The sequence below is a fragment of the Ranitomeya variabilis genome, chromosome 1 (genome assembly GCF_051348905.1).
Source record: "Ranitomeya variabilis isolate aRanVar5 chromosome 1, aRanVar5.hap1, whole genome shotgun sequence".
In the NCBI taxonomy this organism is placed as follows: Eukaryota; Metazoa; Chordata; class Amphibia; order Anura; family Dendrobatidae; genus Ranitomeya; species Ranitomeya variabilis.
The window spans coordinates 101,163,671-101,186,796 of record NC_135232.1 but is presented as its reverse complement, the minus strand read 5'-3'; positions in this window follow the sequence as shown (position 1 = coordinate 101,186,796).

The window sequence follows — 23,126 nt, the reverse complement described above, 5'->3', positions numbered from 1 at the left end:
ATGTGCTGCTCCATCCTGCATCCCCATCCTGTCATGTGCTGCTCCACCGTGTCATGTGCTGCTCCATCCTGCGCCCCCATCCTGTCATGTGCTGCTCCACCGTGTCATGTGCTGCTCCATCCTCATCCCCATCCTGTCATGTGCTCCCATCCTGCGCCCCCATCCTATCACGTGCTGCTCCATCCTGCGCCCCCATCAGTGCGGGCGGCTGTGCTGAGTGCGGGCGGCTGTGCTGAGTGCGGGCGGCTGTATGTGGCTGTGCTGAGTGCGGGCGGCTGTATGTGACGTGGCTGTGCTGGGTGCGGGCGGCTGTGCTGGGTGCGGCAGCTGTGAACGGCTGTGCTGGGTGCGGTGGCTGTGCTGGGTGCAGCGGCTGTGCTGGGTGCAGCGGCTGTGCGTGGCTGTAGGTGGCTGTGGGAGGCTGTACTGGGTGCGGCGGCTGTGCGTGGCTGTGGGCGGCTGTGCTGGGTGCGGCGGCTGTGCTGGGTGCGGTGGCTGTGCTGGGTGCGGCGGCTGTCCGTGGCTGTAGGCGGCTGTGCGTGGCTGTGCTGGGTGCGGAGGCTGTGCATGGCTGTGGCGGCTGTGCGTGGCTGTGCTGGGTGCGGCGGCTGTGCTGGGTGCGGCGGATGTGCTGGGTGCGGCGGCTGTGCTGGGTGCGGCGGCTGTGGGTGGCTGTGCTGGGTGCAGCGGTTGTGCGTGGCTGTGGGCGGCTGTGCTGGGTGCGGCGGCTGTGGGCGGCTGTGCATGGCTGTGCGTGGCTGTGGGCGGCTGTGCGTGGCTGTGGGCGGCTGTGCGTGGCTGTGGGCGGCTGTGCTGGGTGCGGCGGCTGTGCTGGGTGCGGCGGCTGTGCTGGGTGCGGCGGCTGTCCGTGGCTGTGGGCGGCTGTGCGTGGCTGTGGGAGGCTGTGCGTGGCTGTAGGCGGCTGTGCGTGGCTGTGGCGACTGTGCATGGCTGTGCTGGGTGCGGCGGATGTGCTGGGTGCGGCGGCTGTGGGTGGCTGTGCTGGGTGCGGCGGCTGTGCGTGGCTGTGGGCTGTGCGTGGCTGTGGGCGGCTGTGCTGGGTGCGGCGGCTGTGGTCGGCTGTGCTGGGTACGGCGGCTGTGCGTGGCTATGGGTGGCTGTACGTGGCTGTGGGCGGGTGTGCTGGGTGCGGCGGCTGTGCGTGGCTGTGGTCGGCTGTGCTGGGTGCGGCTGTGCGTGGCTGTGGGCGGCTGTGCGTGGCTGTGGGCGGCTGTGCGTGGCTGTGGGCGGCGGCTGTGGTCGGCTGTGCTGGGTGCGGCGGCTGTGCGTGGCTGTGGGCGGCTGTGCTGGGTGCGGCGGCTGTGCGTGGCTGTGGTCGGCTGTGCTGGGTGCGGCGGCTGTGCGTGGCTATGGGTGGCTGTGCGTGGCTGTGGGCAGCTGTGCTGGGTGCGGCGGCTGTGCGTGGCTGTGGGCGCCTGTGCGTGGCTGTGGGCGGCTATGGTCGGCTGTGCTGGGTGCGGCGGCTGTGCGTTGCTGTGGGCGGCTGTGCGTGGCTGTGCTGGGCGCGGCGGCTGTGCTGGGTGCGGCCATTTTCTTGGTCCTGCTCCCGGAGTCGGCGCCTGCGCAGTCCGCGCTTTCCGGCGCCATTTTCTTGAAGACACTGCAATGTGTCTTCAAGAAAATGGCGCCGGAAAGCGCGGACTGCGCAGGCGCCGATTCCGGGAGCAGGGGGACAGTCACGGCCCGGAAGCACGTTGGTGGAACGGGTCAGGTAAGTATACTCACCCTCCGCCTCCTGGCTCGTCCCTGCTTGTCCGGTGGAGATCGCGGTGTGCGTTCAGCGCTTACGCATACCGCGATCTCCTGGGAGCGTCGCTCTGTGCGGTCCAGACTGCGCCGGCGCTTGCGCTTGCGCAGTCTATAGAGGCTTCGGACAGAGTGACGCTCCCAGCGTTATATTATAGATACGGGGGGAACCCACATTATTTTTTAAATGTACTTATTTATAGTGCAGGTTGCGGCTGATGAATACCTCCCATCAGAAGCCGCCTGCTCTTACTGTTATTAGCAGCAGCAGGTGTAGACTGATGGGAGTAGTGGTCCCATTAGCCACCGCCACCTGCTCTCGCTGTTATCAGTTGAATATAACGCTCAACATTCTCCCCTGCTCGTGCTGTTTGCAGCACGAGCAGGGGAGAATGATGAGCGTGATCTTCAGCACCCAGCGCCGGGGAACAGCGCTAACTGTACCACTGTTGCCATATGTGTGCCGCAAGTATTACACACATGGACACTGATATCTCCAGTACTGGTTTTGCCGGTAGCAGAAATATCAGGACTTGTGAAACTGTCCTTAAACAGTAGCAAATATGAACTTACAGAGGTTATCCTGTGAAAACAAGTAAGCACTTATCCCAGTATTTTACATACCATAAGTATTTGTAAGCAAAACCAGGAGTGGGTGAAAAACGCAGAAGTGATGTACGTGTTTTTATTATACTTTTCCTCTGATTGTTCTATTTCTGATTTTGGCTTACAAATAAGTTATGCAAAATACTGTTCATGGGAACATGTCCTAAGATTAAGTGATAAGTTATTCATTAGTGTGGGTCCGACTGCTGGGTCCTGGCCGATCAGCAGAATGTGGAACTTTCATCGCTATTAGAATGAAGCGGTATGTATGACTCGACCACTGATCCATTCATTCCCTCAGTGGCTGCACATGCCGGGCTTGGCTTTTTCTAGACACCCCAAAGAGGATGAATTGAGCTGCGGTCAGACATCTGACCTTCTGTTGCATTTCAAAATGGTGATAAAAGTGCCCTGTCAAGTATACAAGTTCACAGTTCTTCTGATCGGTGCAGTTTCCAATGGTTGGATTCCACGATCAATAAGTTATCACCCACCTAACCTGTGAATCGGTAATAACTTGCTTTCACCAAAGAACACCTTTAATGTAAACTATTGAAATTGAGCACAAGGCTGCCACTAGGAATTTTGGGGCCCCATAGTGGCAAAAAATTTTTTTGGGCCCCCTTGAGACTCTGCCCAGGCTCCACCCCTCGAACTGTCCACAGCCCCACCGCTCTCTCTTGGAAAAACTCCACTTCTCACCAATCACACAATAAGGACGGAGTCACACTTGCGAGATCAATGCAGGAAACTTGCGTGAGTCTCGCGCATCAAGTCCTGGCACTGCCACCGGCTCTCCAGACTGGAGCGTGTGGCTGCATAGAAATACATGCAGCCACAAACTCCGGTCCAGAGAGCTGGTGGCAGTGCCGGGACTTGATGCGAGTTTCTCGCATTGAATTCGCAAGTGTGACCCCAGCCTAACAGTTCCCATCACCAGATCACACACATACAGCCAGCAGCTTTTGTTTTGGTCAGAAGATTTTTTAAGCCTCCACCACGACAAGGTAGACTCTTTTGGCCCAGCTCTACTCTAACCTATTAATCATTTGTTATAATATCCAATACAATTTTGGTATATTTATTTTTCAATTTTTAAAATGACCAATAATATCACATACAAGGGACAAATACCACCGCACCATGACCAGACGCCATATTGCCACCACATAGTGACCTATAATACCACAAACAAGGAACAAATACCGCCACACCATGTCCAGATCACATATTACTACCACAGTGACCGAATAATATCACATACAACTTTGGTGTCTGTGCAGATCTTATGCATAAGTGGGGAAAATCTGACTCTCCTGCCTGTGACTGTGGAGCTGACCATCAAACAATTCAGCACATTGTCGAGGAATGTCCCCTCAGATCTTATACTGGTGACAAGAATGATTTCTATACTGGAAATGACAATGTTATTGCATACATAGAAAATCTCAATATCCGACTCTGATTTCTGCTCCTTTGTTCTTTTCAATCACTGTTTATCATTTATGTATTCTTATATGATGTTTAAATATATGTTCATACGATTAATAATAATCACATACAAGGATCAAATACCCATGATCCTGCCCCATCTGCCCCATCGTATCCATCCTGTCCCTTGATTCTGTACCATCTGTCTCCATCCTGCCCCATGATCCTGCACCATGTGTCTCCATCCTTCCCCATGATCCTGCCCCATCTGTCTCCATCCTGCCCCATCTGTCTCCATTCTTGCCCGTGTCTCCATTCTTGCCCCCTTTGTCTCCGTTCTTGCCCTCTGTATCTCCATTCTTTCCCCTATGTCTCCATTCTTTCCCCCTTTATCCATTCTTGCCCCCTATGTCTCTATTCTTGCCCCCTGTGTCTCCATTCTTGCCCCCTGTGTCTCCATTCTTGCCCCCTGTGTCTCCATTCTTGCCTCTGTGTCTCCATTTTTATCCCCTGTGTCTCCATTCTTGCCCATGTTTCAATTCTTGCTTGTGTCTCCATTCTTGCCCCTGTGTCTCCATTCTTTCCCCCTGTGTCTCCATTCTTGCACCTGTATCTCCATTCTTGCCCCCTATGTCTCCATTCTTGCCCCTGTCTCCATTCTTGCCCCCTGTGTCTCCATTCTTGCCCCGTGTCTCCATTCTTGCCTTCTGTGTCTCCATTCTTGCTTGTGACTCCATTCTTGCCCCTGTCTCCATTCTTGCCCCTGTGTCTCCATTCTTGCCCCTGTGTCTCCATTCTTGCCCCTGTGTCTCCATTCTTACGTCCTGTGTCTCCATTCTTGCCCCCTGTGTCTCCATTCTTCACCCGTGTCTCCATTCTTGCCCCCTGTGTTTCTGTTCTTCCCCGTCTTCATTCTTCTCCCTGTGTCTCCCACCCTGCCCCCCGTACCGCTTTCAATAAAAAAAAAAAATCTTTCTCCTTACCTTGCCGTGCTCCTGCGGCGAAGCTCCGTCCTCGCAGCTCCAGCGTGCACTCGCCAGCGAATGACAATGACATCATACGCCGGCGACGTGCGCGCTGAGGTTAGCTGCCAGCCTCCGATTGGCTGGCAGCTTTTAACTATTGCCATGCGGGCCTGGGCGTCTATAGAGTTTAACTGAACCTGCGTCTCGGCGCAGGTTCAGTTACTGAAGCGTCACGGCCCTGCCGCTGGGGCCCGATGATCGGAAGAGAGGTGGCCCGGTGTGGGACCCCTCTGGTCATCGGGCCCCATACGCCAGTCAGGGCAGTAATGCCCTGATGGTGGCCCTGATTGTACATCCCAGTTATAGTATGTGCACAGTAGATGTTCAGGAGCATCCTGTGTTTTCCAGTGGACGCTCCACTATAACGGAGATATAGGCTAACAGGTATTTGCATATAGCTGTAGAGTGGAACCCTAGAATCAATTCCTCCTATGGGCCCCGCAAAATACGCTGACACACCCTGACTACGGATCAATATTTTGGGAACATTTCTCCGTATTACGGCCGTAGTACGGACGTATAATACGTGGCGTATTGTCTTACGCCATGTGTGACTCCAGCCGAAAAGTAACATCAATTGACACACAGTAGAAATTTGCAAATGGCACAGCAGCAGTCAACCATTGGCCATTGATACTGTGGATCATCAGCTCTTCCTCACTATGCTACACTCCATCGGCCTCAAGGACACCGTTCTCTCCTGGTTCTCCTCCTATCTCTCTGACCGCTCTATCACTGTATCTTTTGCTGGCTCCTCCTCCGCTCATCTTCCCCTTACTGTTGGGGTTCCTCAAGGATCAGTCCTAGGCCCCCCTCCTCTTCTCTTTGTATACTGCCCCTATTGGACAATGAGTAGATTTGGGTTCCAGTACCATCTCTATGCTGATGAAACCCAATTATACACTTCTTTTCCTGATATCACGCCTGCCTTTTAAGAAAACACCAGCAAGTGTCTTACCGCTGTCTCTAACATCATGTCCTCCCTCTATCTGAAACTGAGCCTGTCAAAAACTGAACTCTTTGTGTTTCCTCCCTCTACTAATGTACAAATGCCTGACATTGCCATCTCCATGTGTGGTTCCACCAGTACTCCCAAGCAACATGCCCGCTGCCTTGGGGTCATACTTGATTCCGAGCTTTTGCAGCGCCCCAGAGTCCTGGTCGTTGCAGTACTGTCGCTCCGCCGCTAAGGGGAGTGATGGTACATCTGATGACACTTAAGGAGTTCACTTGACCAGGTATCACAGACACCAATACACTTCACAGTCTGGCCTCCAGGGGGAGCAAAGGGTACTATGTTTTAGGCCACTCCTCACAATCTGGTAAAACTGGGGGTTGGATAGGAAGTTAGTTAGAAGATGACTGGGTTGGAACCAGGCAACATCCTGTGGCAGGGGGTGTTGCAGGGGAAAGATTCAGGGGGGTCCCTGTCAGGGGTGGGATCCTGACAGAGGCCTAACGAACAAGACAGAGCGTTAAGGAACCGCGCCTGCACTACATTGCGGCGGTATCTCAAGAAAGGACAAGAAGCGAGGTTTATTGTGGAGAGTGAGAAACGAGATCACAGCAACATGGAGATAAAGCCAGTAGGAGTCGTGCCGTAAGATCGAGGCAACATCCTACTGAGGCGCGTAGCCGGTGGCCGGAACGCCGAGGAAGTATTGGGCTCCAAGCATTACTTCAAACCAACGGCAGGACAGTTAATTAAAGGTTGGCTGTCTCACCTAAATCACCTAAGCAGACATAGGGGGCAACTGTGGGAGAGGGGCGACACTAGGGTCCCAGAAGAACTCCAGGCCTACCCGTCATACGGGTGCGTCCTAGCCATATCATCTGGGGGACGGAGAAGAACATCAGAACAGATATAAGTTGTGAGAAAGAACATCAGAAACAGACACAACAGTTGTGAGGACTATTCCGTGGTGCTCAGCAGGGAAGTACTACAACACACAGGCGCTAGAAGGTAGGCACAGATTTCCACCTGCAAAGGGAACTCTGGAGGTGCCTTCGGACTGGCCGGTTTCAACCAGCCCTGTTAACAGTACTCTGGATTGAGGATCCTGAAGCCTTCAGTAAAGAGGTAAAGAGACTGCAACCCTGTGTCCTCGTTATTCACCGCGACCTACACCACGCACCGGTATCTTATCTTTCATTGGACGCCCCTTAGCAGGGTCACGGACCGGGTCTAGCCACCGTGACGACCCCAGAACTGAGACAGAGAGGCCCGGTACCGAGTACCCCACGGCCCTGCGTCTGGGGGCGCTCCAAACTTGGCGTCACGAACAGGATCCACTTAAGCCTGAAGAATCAGGTCATGTGTGCCTTGGAACTGTGTCTGAATTGTGCTTGAACTGTGATTTATTGCAAAGACTGTGCATTGCTATTACCACCAGAAGTTCCCGCCAAAACCGCCGCCATTATAGCGCCAAGGGGAGCGCAGGAGAAGAAGAAGGGCGTGGAAGTGGGCGTACGCAGGCTGAAGAGCGCGAAAGACAATGGCTGCCCAGTCTAAGTATTGCTGTATCCTGAGGACGTGTCCGTCAGCAGCTGAGGTCCGCCTTCTTATCCTCTTTGGAGGGTGGAGACCATGGAGACGGGGCCGCCCACGAAAGAGAACGCGGGAAGACGATCTGAAAGAAGGGACAGACATGGCGGCCTCCAAGCAGCCATGTGGGGACGACCCGACTCGGCGCCAGCCCGCATCGGTGGGAGCAAGCCAGGACCCACCGTTACAGCGAGTGCTGACCGCTGTAGAACTGCTCGCGAGAGGAGGACCCAGCAGCCGCTTGCCGGATGAATGGGTGGCTGCGGCTGAGGCCCAGCAGGAGGAGTGGTGCCGAGAAGCCCACGCCCGGGTGAGTTCCCGGCTGGTCCACTCTGCGGAGATTCGCCTGTCCCCTGCGTTCCCTTCTTCGCCCGACCCGACCGCGGAGGACTCACGGACCCCGTCACCGGGCCGTGAACCGCAGGAGCGGGACCTGAAGTTGATGCCATGGATAGAGCACCAGCGGCGCCTGATGGCCGCGTGGCGGGAGAGGAAGGAGAGGGAAGCCCAACCTGTGGCCGTGATCGACTTGCGAGCCGACGTGCAGGATCCTCCGCCGAAGTGGGGCGTAGTGATTACCTTCAACTCCCAGGAAGGGTGAGGAGTTATTCAGGAGATTGGGGAGCCACTAAAGGTACATGTCGCCCGGGGCGAAGATGCGGACTGCAACCTACAGCCTGGAGATGCTGTGGTCTATACCCGGTGGCAGCGAGGGGCTGGTTGGAGGGCTCATGATGTCCAGCGGTGCGCAACTCTTCCGGCCACCCCTGAGGCCCAGGAGACAGGACCCCTTGTTGAGGGGTCGATTACCGCCTGCACCATGGATCATCCGGCGGTCTCAACCCAACGTGTGACCGTGAGTTCCACCCGTCCTCGGCTGAGGGGGGTGGATGTGGGGCCAAGCCTCCCTAGGCCCCAGAGGGCTACCTGTGAGGTAAAGCCCTGGTGGAAACCACCTCCTGATTCATAAGCCTGAGCTGCTGGGATTGTATATAGTTCGTTAACTGTTCGTCTTCTGTGTCTTCTGCTGCTACTACCCGACCAGGGTTGTTCTTAAAGGGATCCCTTAGTTTACCTGGGATCCCTATTGTTTTTATTTTTGCTTTTGTTTTCCTGTTTGCTTTTTGTTCACCCATGTTGCAAAGACTACCGAATCATGGACGGTGAATGGTTCACAAACTGCATTGTAAATAGTTTGCACCTTATTAAGGGTGCCCCCTACTGGTTTTACAAGAAAAAGGGACTCTTTTCGAAGAAACTGTTCCTGGAAACAGTACAGGAGTTCCTGCCGTACACGGACTTGCGACTTGAGAAGTTGCGCTACCTCAAAGAGACTTGGTTCCCTCTTAAAGGGAAGGTTCACCAGTTGCACTTAATCTATAATGTTGCCTTAAAAGAAAGTGAATAGTAATAATGTTTTACATAGGAGTATTATGTAGTTAGCTAGACAGTTATAGAAAATGTTGGATAATGTTGTTAAAGATTGAGGACAGGAAGTAAACCCGTAGGGGTTAGTGGGTGAGTCCTCCTAGGAGCCATAGAGAGATGGCTCAGTGATCCTGTACTAAGAGAAGAGGCAGTAGGCCTGGGCAGATATACAGGCGGTCCTGCATATGAAAAATCAGAGAGTGAAAAAGATGTTGCACTTAGAAGAGAAAAATAAAGAAAAAGTTAATTTATATTTTAGAGTTTTATAATAAGCCTTTAGTGGATCCAGCTTATACGTCCTTAAAGGCAAAGTTAAATTATTGTTCAGAATTTGCACTTAGTAGAATACCCGGCTGGGTAATAGAAGTTATTTATAGTATGTTACTTAAAATATTTAACCATGTTTTGTTTGTAACGTTCAAGAGTCCTCACCTCCCATAAAGGGAAGCACTGTTATTATTACTTGTTACTTGTTTATTGCATTTCAAAATTTGTATGTCTTTTGCTGACATGTATTGTTGTTTTCTTCCCAGTCCGGGAGTACTGGATTACTGGATTTAACTGGGGGGGAGTGCAGCACCACAGAGTCCTGGTCGTTGCAGTACTGTCGCTCTGCCGCTAAGGGGAGTGAAGGTACGTCTGATGGCACTTAAGGAGTTCACCTGACCAGGTATCACAGACACCAATACACTTCACAGTCTGGCCTCCAGGGGGAGCAAAGGGTACTATGTATTAGGCCACTCCTCACAATCTGGTAAAACTGGGGGTTGGATAGGAAGTTAGTTAGAAGATGACTGGGTTGGAACCAGGCAACATCCTGTGGCAGGGGGTGTTGCAGGGGAAAGATTCAGGGGGGTCCCTGTCAGGGGTGGGATCCTGACAGAGGCCTAGCGAACAAGACAGAGCGTTAAGGAACCGCACCTGCACTACATTGCGGCGGTATCTCAAGAAAGGACAAGAAGCGAGGTTTATTGTGGAGAGTGAGAAACGAGATCACAGCAACAAGGAGATAACACCAGTAGGAGTCGTGCCGTAAGATCGAGGCAACATCCTACTGAGGCGCGTAGCCGGTGGCCGGAACGCCGAGGAAGTATTGGGCTCCAAGCATTACTTCAAACCAACGGCAGGACAGTTAATTATAGGTTGGCTGTCTCACCTAAATCACCTAAGCAGACATAGGGGGCAACTGTGGGAGAGGGGCGACACTAGGGTCCCGGAAGAACTCCAGGCCTACCCGTCATACGGGTGCGTCCTAGCCATATCATCTGGGGGACGGAGAAGAACATCAGAACAGATATAAGTTGTGAGAAAGAACATCAGAAACAGACACAACAGTTGTGAGGACTATCCCGTGGTGCTCAGCAGGGAAGTACTACAACACACAGGCGCTAGAAGGTAGGCACAGATTTCCACCTGCAAAGGGAACTCTGGAAGTGACTTCGGACCGGCCGGTCTCAACCAGCCCTGTTAACAGTACTCTGGATTGAGGATCCTGAAGCCTTCAGTAAAGAGGTAAAGAGACTGCAACCCTGTGTCCTCGTTATTCACCGCGACCTACACCACGCACCAGTATCTCATCTTTCATTGGACGCCCCTTAGCAGGGTCACGGACCGGGTCTAGCCACCGTGACGACTCCAGAACTGAGACAGAGAGGCCCGGTACCGAGTACCCCGCGGCCCTGCATCTGGGGGCGCTCCACTTTCATTCACCCCCCACAGCCAATCACTGGCTCGCTCTTCTTATCTGCACCTCAAAAACATTTCTAGAATTCGACCATTTCTTACTTTCGTCTCTGCAAAAACTCTTACTGTTTCTCTTATTCATTCTCGTCTCGTCTATTGTAACTCTCTACTAGTGATAATACAACGAGAATACTCGTTGCTCGGGTTTTCCAGAGCACGCTCGGGTGGTCTTCGAGTATTTATGACTGCTCGGAGATTTAGTTTTCCTTGCCACAGATGAATGATTTGCTGCTACGAGACAGCTTGATTACATGTGGGGATTCCCTAGCAACCAGGCAACCCCCACATGTACTCAGGCTGGCTAACAGCCGTAAATCATCCAGCTGAGGCAAAGAAAACTAAATCTCCACGCAGTCATAAATACTCGGAGATCACCCGAGCGTGCTCGGGAAAACCCGAGCAACGAGTATATTCACTCATCACTCATCAGGGCAGGGTCCTCCCTCCTTATGTACCCGTGTGCCTTGTTTTTGCTCATGTTTAATGTATTTGTCTATATTTGCCCTGTATTTCACATGCAAAGCGCCATGGAATAAATGGCGCTATAAAAAAGAATAATAATAATAATAATCACTACTCTATACTAATCGGCCTCCCTCTTACCAAACTCTCCCCTCTCCAATCTACCCTGAATGCTGGAGCCAGGATCATATTCCTCACCAATCGTTATATCGATGCCTCTACCTTGTGCCAGTCATTACACTGGTTACCCATCCACTCCAGAATCCAATACAAACTTATTACCCTCATCCACAAAGCACTCCATGGCTCATCACCACCCTACATCTCCTCCCTGGTCTCAGCCTACCATCCTGCCCATGCCCTCCATTCTGCTAATGATCTGAGGTTAACATGCTCAATAATCAGAATCTCCCATTCCCGTCTCCAAGACTTTTCACGTGCTGCGCCGATTCTTTGGAATGCACTACCCAGGGTAATACGATTAATCCCCACAGTTTTAAGTGTGCCCTAAAAACACATTTATTCAGACTGGCCTAACGCCTCAACGCATTAAACTAACTATCCCTGTGTGGCCCATTCACAAGAAAAAAAACTTAAACCATAATCAGGTTCCTCGCATCATGTTCTCATACACTTTATGCAGTCAATAGCCTCTGTGTCTGTACTGCTACATACTTAGGCTGTTAACTGGTTCATGCAGCTTTACATGAACACCCGATTCTTACACTATGGCTGGTCCGAACAACGAAAGCAATTGTTACCATCCACCTCTCGTGTCTCCCCTTTTCCTCATAGTTTGTAAGCTTGCGAGCAGGGCCCTCATTCCTCTTGGTATCTGTTTTGAACTGTGATTATTGTTATGCTGTAATGTCTATTGTCTGTACAAGTCCCCTCTCTAATTTGTAAAGCGCTGCGGAATATGTTGGCGCTATATAAATAAAATTATTATCTTTATTTTTATTTAACACAGAGTTGAGGCAAATCTGAGGCTTACAAGCCGCAGTCACTGCTTCCTCACTTCTTAAGTTGATTTCATGGGTTTTTAGTGTCGCTGGGGGCATTATAACTGTCAACTGAAAATGCTGACATGATGACTCTTCTCTAAATAAACAAGGCCTGGATTGGCAAACATTTCTCAACCCCATCAGATGACAGCAGTGGAACATTAACCCCTTCCCGACATGCCCCGTACTAGTATGGCGCATGTCGGGTCCCCTGCTTTGATGTGGGCTCCGGCGGTGAGCCCACATCAAAGTCGCGACATGTCTGCAGTTTTGTACAGCTGACATGTGCGCGCAATAGTGGCGGGTGAAATCGCGATTCACCCACCGCTATTAACCTGTTAAATGCTGTTGTAAAACGCTGACAGCGGCATTTAACCGGCGCTTCCGGCCGCGCGGCTGGAAATGAGCGCATCGCCGACCCCCGTCACATGATCGGGGGTCGGCGATGCAACAGGATGGTAACCATAGAGGTCCTTGAGACCTCTATGGTTACTAATGCCGGCCTGCTGTGAGTGCCCCCCTGTGGTCGGCGCTCATAGCAAGCCTGCATTTCAGGTACATAGCAGCGATCAGATGATCGCTGCTATGTAGCAGAGCCGATCAGGTTATGCCAGCTTCTGAAGTATGGCAAAAGTAAAAAAAAAATGTTTTAAAAAATATGAAAAAAATAAAAAATATATAAAAGTTTAAATCACCCCCCTTTCGCCCCATCCAAAATAAAATAATTAAAAAAATCAAACGTACACATATTTGGTATCGCCGCGTTCAGAATCGCCCAATCTATCAATAAAAAAAAAGCATTAACCTGATCGCTAAACGGTGTAGCGAGAAAAAAATTTGAAACGCCAGAATTACCTTTTTTTGGTCGCCGCGACATTGCATTAAAATGCAATAACGGGCGATCAAAAGAACGTTTCTGCACAAATGTGGTATCATTAAAAACATCAGCTCGGCACACAAAAAATAAGCCCCACCTGACCCCAGATCACGAAAAATGGAGACGCTACGGGTATCGGAAAATGGGGATTTTTTTTTTTTTTTTTTTAGCAAAGTTTTGAATTTTTTTTCACCACTTAAAGCGAACCTGTCACCCCGTTTTTTCGGTATGAGATAAAAATACTGTTAAATAGGGCCTGAGCTGAGCATTACAATAGTGTAGTTTGTGGACCCCGATTCCCCACCTATGCTGCCGAAATACGTTACCAAAGTAGTCGTTTTCGCCTGTCAATCAGGCTGGTCTGGTCAAAAGGGCGTGTTGTCTTCCCCCAGATTTTGCGTAGTTTTCCGTTGGTGGCGTAGTGGTGTGCGCATGCCCAAGGTCCAGAATCCTCTGCCAGGGGATTTAAAAGAGCGCGCTGTTCGTTATTTCATTGGTGATCGGTGGGCGCGGCCATCTTCCTTTGGCCGCGCGTGCGCAGAAGCGGCGCTCTGCTGGCCGCGGCTTCAGGAAAATGGCCGCCGCGATATCCATCTGCGCACGCGCGGCATCCCGCGGCCATTTTCCTGAAGCCGCGGCCAGCAGAGCGTCGCGGCCAGCAGAGCGCCGCTTCTGCGCACGCGCGGCCAAAGGAAGATGGCTGCGCCCACCGATCACCAATGAAATAACGAACAGCGCGCTCTTTTAAATCCCCTGGCAGAGGATTCTGGACCTTGGGCATGCGCATACCACTACGCCACCAACGGAAAACTACGCAAAATCTGGGGGAAGACAACACGCCCTTTTGACCAGACCAGCCTGATTGACAGGCGAAAACGACTACTTTGGTAACGTATTTCGGCAGCATAGGTGGGGAATCGGGGTCCACAAACTACACTATTGTAATGCTCAGCTCAGGCCCTATTTAACAGTATTTTTATCTCATACCGAAAAAACGGGGTGACAGGTTCCCTTTAAAAATAAAAAATAACCTAGACATGTTTGGTGTCTATGAACTTGCAATGACCTGGAGAATCATAATGGCAGGTCAGTTTTAGCATTTAGTGAAGCTAGCAAAAAAGCCAATCAAAAAACAAGTGTGGGATTGCACTTTTTTTGCAATTTCACCGCACTTGGAATTTTTTCCCGTTTTCTAGTACAAGACATGGTAAAATCAATGGTGTTCAAAAGTATAACTCATCCCGCAAAAAATAAGCCCTCACATGGCCATATTGACTGAAAAATAAAAAAGTTATGGCTCTGGGAAGGAGGGGAGCGAAAAACGAAACCACAAAAACGAAAAAGGGCCGCGGCGGGAATGGGTTAAGGCAATTCAGTTTTTTTTCTGGTGTATTCATTCCCATGCACCCCTTCCCACCCTAAAAAGGGGTATATGGTTCATAATTTATTTTTTTTATGTCCTCCCCCTCCTCCTATACCATATCAGTAGGGTTATCATACGGCCCTCGATCCAAATTTTTGGAGGACCATCAGGCGGCCCTCACTCATACATTTTGGAGGGTCATCAGAAGGTCCTCACGCTAAATTCATTTTCAGGGTTACATATTTTATTTTCAGAAATAACACCATACAATTTGCAGGCGGGAGCACAACAAACACGGTTATTCACAAGACTGCAATGCAATCAACCCTGCCCTAAGTGCCTCTAATACACTATTCCTACCCCAGCAGCTACCCCTACCCTAATTGCAGCTAAGAGCGGTATTATAGAATAGAATCAATTTGAATTAGCCCTAAAAAGGGCTGTTGGTTTAGTGCAGGTACTGGAACCATATACTGTATAACACCCTGTCTCTTCTGCAGCAGAGACTCTCTCTACAGTATTTCCGGGTACAGTGAGCCCAAAATGACGTCAGTGGGACTCCTATAGACCCAATGACACTTTGTGGGCAGGCCAAAATGGCTACAGCATTATTGTGATTGGCAGGCAATCCCCACATGTTTCGTGGCTGAAAATCAGGTGCCAAATATTTGAGGTCTGGAATTGAGCATGGTGCTCGAGTACCCGGATACTTAATCAAGTGCCAAACATCTCGAGCACCAGGATGCTTGATCAAGCCCCAAGTGGTGCCAAGCACGCTGGCCCATCAGTAAATACAATGCATGCTTTTACACAGGTGTCAGTGACCATTCATTTACAGGATATAAATAAGCTAATATAAGAGATAGAGGAATAAATAATAGCATTAATGACCAGTCGCTACTGGGATGCAGTTACCCAGGACAAAGCGCAACCTCTTTCTGTAGCATTGTATACTGGTAATCTGTCCCACAGATCACACATGCTCAGTAGCTCCACAGATCCCACATACTCAGTAGCTCCACAGATCCCACATGCTCAGTAGCTCCACAGATCACACATGCTCAGTAGCTCCACAGATCACACATGCTCAGTAGCTCCACAGATCACACATACTCAGTAGCTCCACAGATCACACATACTCAGTAGCTCCACAGATCCCACATGCTCAGTAGCTCCACAGATCACACATGCTCAGTAGCTCCACAGATCACACATGCTCAGTAGCTCCACAGATCCCACATGCTCAGTAGCTCCACAGATCCCACATGCTCAGTAGCTCAGCCCTGCCATATGAATTTGTGCTTGGGTGGAGTTAGTGCAGCTATTACAGGCCAGCTATTAAGAATTGGTGCACTAGGACATGTCCTCTTCTCATTGCATGTATAAAGGTGGGTATTCTTTTAGAAATGTTTTTAAAAAATCACTAGTGGGCACCATAACAATAATGTAACATCAATATCTACAGATTTATTAAACATTTCTGATTTCACTGGAAAAATTGATATGTTTTCCCTCATCTAACAGGATATATTTTTGCCAATTTGGTAATGTAAATATTTGCAATTGATGCCAGATTACTGTCTGCATGGACACAATTGCTGCTTCAAGATATGGAGAATGGCTCAGGGACATGCGCACCTGCAAATCTGCACTAAATCATGGGAATCACGTCCTATTACACTTCCATGCAGGGCTTGGATGAGGGATAGACAGAGTAGGCACCTGCCTAGGGCACTAACATAGCCCTGACATAGCTGAATAAATGTGGCCGCCCATCACCTTCCTCTAGTGAGTTGCCCACCAGGGCAGCGGGGTACTCTGCACCTGGTCCGGTCGCTATTAAAGGGAATGTCATGGTGGCTGCGACCCGGTCCGTGGCCCTGGGACTCACTGTAAAAGGGAAACGGTCGTTAAAGGGAATTGCGATAAAGTCTGTTGTGACGCCACCTGTGGTGTTAGGTCAATAGGGGGACCGACACTGCTTTAAAGGGGTCCTCTTGGGGGATGTTATTGCAACAATGATGGTAACGCTTCCCACAGGCTCCTAAGGTGTATAGCGATGATGGTGTATGCCGATGAATGAGTAAAGGGCACAGCTTTTCTGTCTTTACCTGTTTTGCTGAAGTTGCCAAAGGCCTCAGTCCAGGGTACTGGCAACAGGTACATAAGGAGTCCAGGCAGCCCGTGAAATCCCCTTGGCAAGTCATGTTGGGAGCCTTCCACCTTGCGCTCGCTATAAGTCCCTTGCTGCCTGAAATGTCCTAACAAGGTCCTGATTCTTTCCCCTGTCCTCCGACAGGTACCTGTATGGTAGGCAGCTTGAGCCATTCCTTCTGGGGTCTCTGCACGGTGGCTCCAGGCTCCAGAATGCTGCTGTACCACAGGCTTAATTTGGGTAATATACGTGTAGTTCTGTGCCCTCCGGTTCTGCTATGGGGCTTGCAGCTCCCCACAGCCTCGGACTGCCGGTTCCCGGTCTCTGCGCTCTGGCTCCTTGGAGGCCCACTCGCAGCCTCCCTGAGCCCTCAATCTCTCCTCTGCTCCTTTCCTGTCTCTCTTCACTCTCAACTGATCTGGCTCCTCCTCCAGACCAGGATCTTTATTCAGGGAAGTTCCCCTAAAACAGGGTTTTGAGCTCCCCCTCCTGGCCTGGATTTAGAAGGTGTTGTGTGTGTGATTTACCTGCCAAACAGATCCCTCTTGTTTCCAGGCAAAGCACTACCCTCCCTGAGAGGAAGGCAGCACTACTGTGGTACCCGAATGCAGCGCCCCAGAGTCCTGGTCGTTGCAGTAATGTCGCTCTGCCACTAAGGGGAGTGATGTTATGTCTGATTGCACTAAAGGAGTTCACCTGACCAGGTATCACACACACACACTACATTTCACACTCCGGCCACCAGGGGGAGTGGTTCTATCTATTAGGCCACTCCTCACGCTCTGGTAAAACTGGGGGTTGGACAGGAAGTTAGGAAGAAAGCAGCACGGGAGAGTTCGGGAGAGGACCTGTCAGGGGTGGGATCCTGACAGCGTCCTAGCAAAAAGGACAGATCGTTACGGAGCTGTGCCTGTAGGATATAGCGGCAGGCTCCTTAGAAAGGACACGAAGCGAAGTGTATTGTGGAGAAGTGAGAAGCGAGATCACGGCACAGGGGAGATAGAACCAGAAGGAGTCGTGCCCCTAAGATCGTGGCAACATCCTTCTGAGGTGCGTAGCCGGTGGCCAGAGCACCGAGGAAGTAACAGACTCTACGCATTACTTTGAACTACGGCAGGACAGTTAACTTTAGGTTGGCTGTCTCACCTTTTACACCTAACGAAGACAAAGGAGGCAATTGTGGGAGAGGGGCGTCTCTAGGGTCCCTATAAAATAACTCCAGGCCTACCCCGTCATACGGGTGCATCCTATCCATATCATCTGGGGGACGGAGAGAGAAAGAACATCAGAAACAGACATGACAGTTGTGAGGACTATCCCATGGTGCTCAGCAGGGAAGTACTACAACACACAGGCGCTAGTAGGTAGGCACTGATTTCCACCTGCAAAGGGAACTCTGGATGTGCCTTCGGACAGGCCGGTCTCAGCCAGCCCTGTTAGCAGTGCTCTGGATTGCGGATCCTGAAGCCTTCAGTAAAGAAAGGTAAAAGAGACTGCAACCCTGTGTCCTCGTTATTCATCGCGCCTTGCACCACGCACCACCACCTTTAATTGGACGCCCCTTAGCAGGGTCACAGACTGGGTCTAGCCACCATGAGAACCCCAGGACCGAGACAGAGAGGCCCGGTACCGAGTACCCCGCGGCCCTGCGTCTGGCGGCGCTCCACGAACTCCTGGGGTGCCACACCAGCCTCAGGAATTCGGCACAGTGCTGGCGTAGGCACACAGGGGAGCAGTGTCTGTCACCCCTCTCTCTGCCTGCACCCAGCCGTTGCTCCTTCTCTGCACTAAATTTTATTTGTATCGTAAGATGTAAGACGCAAATACAATTGATGTCGTCGGCACCAAGGACAGGAGCAGAGGAACTCTTGCGCACCCAGAGGACGTCGGACGATGTGATGTAGGGACATTATTGTGCGCAGTGCTGCACCAGATAGAAGAGGAGACGGGGCTGTGCTGGGCAGGGAACCTGTGTTAGGTGAGTATAAGCTTTTTTTTATTTTTACTCCATTATTTTTAATTTAATAGAATGGAGGCTATTATACCTAGCTGGCAATAGGGACATTACAAGCGGGGCTGGCTATGCAGATATAAGGGGCTAGCTATGGGGACATAAGAAACTGACTATGGGGACATTACAAGAGGGTCTGACTATGTGGACATAAGGAGCTAGCTATGGGGACATTACGAGAGAGGATGGCTATGGGGACATGGGAATGGCTATGGGGACATTACAAGAGGGGCTGGCTATGGGGACATGGAAATGGCTATGGGGACATTACAAGAGAGGCTGGCTATGGGGACATAAGTAGCTAGCTATGGGGACATTACGAGAGGGGCTGGCTATGGGGACATGGGAATGGCTATGGGGACATTATAAATGGAGCTGGCTATGGGGATATAAGGGGCTGGCTCTGTTGACAAAAGGGGCTGGCATGGGGACATAAGGGACTGACTATGGGGACATTGCAACAGTGGTCTAGATATGTGAATATAAGGAGCTAGCTATGGGGACATCATGAGAGGGGCTGGCTATGGGGATATAAGGGGCTGGCTATGGTGACATTACAAGAGGGGCTGGCTGTGGGGATATTACAAAAGGGGCTGTGGGGACATAACAAGACGGTGACCATACTGTATTGGATGTTTTGGGGGATTTTTGGAGGGGCTGTGGTGACCATACTGTATAGGGGCTGTGCGGGACACACAGTTTTGTTGTAAACTGTATTTGTTGCATGATGTATATATAAAAGCTATCATACATATCCCTTTGTAATGGGGTCTGTTTAGCGTCCATTGGGGTATCCACCAAATGCTGCACACCTTAATTGAGACCAAACGGCCCCCATTATAGTTAAGTAATATTAGCTTCCATGACTGTATTAGGGTTGAACAATTAATATAAATGTTCAATTCTCTAGTTGCCTACTCCTGGCCTAATGGATATTGATCATGTGCACTAAAGAAATACACCAGACAGTCAGCTGTAACTCTCCTTGATCAATGTGTGGCTCAGCTCCAAGAAGGGATTTATTAGTCAAACACAATGTTATATATCTCCTGTAAGGGGGCTCGGTTAGCTCTAAAATGGGAGTGATCGGATGTATTCCATTGGTTAGTGGGTTGGGCATGAGCAAGTCCATGGGCGGATCCATGAGGTCATCAAGGTGGGTTGGTCCGTGAGGTCATCAGGATGGGCTTCGCTGTGGGTGGATCCATGAGGTCATCAGGATGGGCGTCATCTTGGATACCAGACCATGCGGCATGCTAAAACAGGAAATGGCGGCCATCTTCAGTGTCTTCATTGTTCTTCTTGGATACCAGAGCACATGGCTCTGGTACAGGAGATGGCAGCCATCTTAAGTGTCTTACTTTGTCTGAGGAAAACTTATGTAAGGTTAAACAATACATGTTATGGGTTACTTCTCTCAATTACCTTATGTGTTGAGGTTAATTAAGTATTTGATCTTATGGCTCTCCTCAACAGTCCCCCCTAAATACTTTATTAACCTTTTCTTTTATCTTGATCCCACCGTGGTTCCCTAACCCACCGATGTTAAGTGTTATTATGACATCAGAAGCTTCATGACAATATGGATGCTATAGACACCAGAAAATGTGTGACCAATTATGGGTATACTGCGGAGGTATATCGGAGCGTGTTACCAGTGTCCTCGGGACTTCCCAACCTGCTGGATCTATTACTCTCCAATCTCCCATCTCCATGGTTACTTAGAGTAAAATACACATGCGACTAACCCTGTTGTACACATCCTAGATCTGACCGTCTTGCCCGGGAGGGGAAATTGGAGTTTTCACCAGTTTGAGACAAGTTTTCCCTTGTGGAAAACCTCCCTTTGTAGCTGGACTTTGACAAGCAGGTCAGATCCTACTCTGTCCCTAACTGTCTAACAAGTTTATAATGTGAGAGATGGATCCAGGAGGCGCTCAGCAATCCTGACTGAAGTAGGAGTAGTCAGGAGCACTTGGTAGGGACCCTCAAGTCTCGACTCCAGGAATATCTTTCTGATGAACGTCTTTACCAGCATGTAGTCACCAGGTTAGAAAGCATGGGTACCGTCACTGGAATCTGGACCTGGAATGGATGATAAAACTCGTACATGTGTTACTGACAGTTCTTTAGTAACAACAATTAACAACAATTACAGAATTTACAAGAGTATCACTTCCTAAGGCTAGCTGTTGTGGAAAGTATTGACCCAATCTTGGAGGCCCCCCAAAAAGAATCTCGAATAGTGTGAGTTTAGTAGAACCCCTTGGAGTGTTTCTGACTGAGTATAAGGCAACGGGCAAAATGTCTGTCCAAGTCTGACCTCCTAACTGGCTTTCAGTATTTTATTTTTGAAGGTGCCATTCAGTGTTTCTACTTTCCCACTGCTCTGTGGGTGATATGGAGTATGTAAACCCAAATAACCAATGTTCATAGTTCCTTAGACAGTGCTGCAATGAATGCGGGTACTTGGTCACTCTCAATTACCTCTGGGACCCCATATCTGCAGACTACTTCAGTCATCAGTCTCTTAACAGTCATGTTGGTTACTGGATAGGCTTCGGGCCATCCTGAGAACATGTCAGTCACTTCCAGTACATACTCGTACTTCCCTACTTTTGGCATTTGAATGTGGTCAATCTGAATTTTCTGAAAGGGATAAAGTGGTTTAGCCAAATGTTTCTGAGTAACTTTCTGAGGTGGTGCTGGATTGCATGTTGCACACACAAGGCAGGACTTGAAATAATTTTTGGGTGACAGTAGAAATCCCAGGTGCCATGTAGGTCTTCCAAATCAGGTCATTCATCCGATTCTTGCCTCTGTGGGTGATACCGTGTGCCCATTCTGTCACTGAGGGGTACATATTACGGGGTAGACCTTTGTGTTCACCCTCCAGACTCCATCTTCATCCTTTTTTAGTTCCTCCTTCTTGCCATGACTTCTTTTCATCATCTGAGGTCTTGTCTTGATGTAGATGGATGATCCTCATAAGAGAGCCTTTAGTCCCTTCTTCAGTGTCTTGTGACACGTACACCGCTGCTTTTTCTTTCCCAAATGGATCCACAGCATAGGTTTTTGCTGTTTTGTCAGCAAAGAAGTTCCCCCTTGCTTCTGGAGAATCCAGTCTCCCGTGAGCTTTGATCTTGATCACTGCAACCTTTGAAGGTAGATCCAGAGTGACCACAAGTTCTTGCATGGTAGCAGCATGTTTTAGAGGAGTTCCACTGGACGTTAGGTATCCTCTGGCTGCCCAGATACTGCCGAAGTCATGAGCCACTCCAAAAGCGTATCTTGAATCCGTATAGATGTTGACCACCTTCTCCGTCGCTTCCTGACAAGCCAACGTCAAAGCTTTAAGTTCCGCTTCTTGTGCAGACATGTGCGGTGGTAGCGATCCAGCTGAGATGACCTGGTCATGTGTAACCACGGCATACCCCGTATGGAATCTTCCAGTTTCATCTGCAAATCTGGAACCATCAGTGAAGAACGTCAGGTCAGCATGTGGGAGTGGGTCTTCAGACACGTTTTTCTTGGAGGCTGCTTCTTCCTGCATTTGTTCGAGACAGTCATGATCCTCTGAGTGTGTAGAGGCGTCTTCTCCGAGAGCATCAGTATCATCATCCACATCATCATCCACATCCCCCCTGGAAAGAGGAAGCAGCGTGGACGGGTTGAGGATGGTGCAGCGGACAAGAGTGACATTATCCGGAATCAAGAGGGAACATTGGAGTCTCATATGACGCTGTAGCGACAGGTGTTTAGGTTGAGTCTGGCCTAGAATAGCTTTTATGTCGTGTGGAGCCATTAAGAGAACCGGATGTCCTAAGATGATATCAGAAGTTTTGTCCAGAAGCATATGTGCAGCATGAACAGCTCTGAGGCAAGTCGGGGAAGCTTGAGACACAGAGTCCAGGCGGGCAGAGTAGTAGCCGATTGGTCTTGTTCTTCCCCCATGTTTTTGTGCTAGGACTCCGGAAGCATGTCCTGCTACTTCACTGACAAACAAGTAAAAAGGTAGTTGATAATTTGGGATTCCAAGAGCTGGTGCAGACTGTATGGCCTGTTTAAGAGCATAGAAGGCTTCAACAGATTTGGGACATAGTGGAAATGCTGACGTCTTAAGGTCATCGTACAACGGTTGCATCAGCTTGGAGGCGTCTGGAATCCATTGGCGACAATATGTGATAAGTCCCAAAAAAGCTTGTAACTGCTTAGGTCCTTTTGGTAGAGGAACGGTCTTAATAGCAAGCTTCCTTTCATCCGTTAGGTGTTTCAATTTCGGAGAGAGACAGTGACCTAAAAACACAACCTTTAGGCTGACACCACTGGACTTTGTTGAGGGACACCTTACAGTTTTGTTGTGCAAGATGAAGAAGAAGACTGAGACTTGACTCTTCAGCGGTCGCCTGATTAGGACAGCATAGTAGGAGATCATCCACATATTGAAGGAGGACAACTTGATGGTTAATCTCTCTCCATGGCTGTAGACAAGTGGCAAGGGCCTGAGAGAAATGACTTGGTGAGTTCTGTGCTCCTTGTGGTAAGACCGTCCAGGTATATTGTGATCCTCTGTAAGTGAAAGCAAACAGGTACCAATCTTCTGAATGCAGTGGTATGCTGAAGAAAGCATTGGCCAGGTCTATGACAGTGAAACGTTCTGCATCTGATGGTATTTCCGACAGCAATGTATGTGGATTGGGCACAATTGG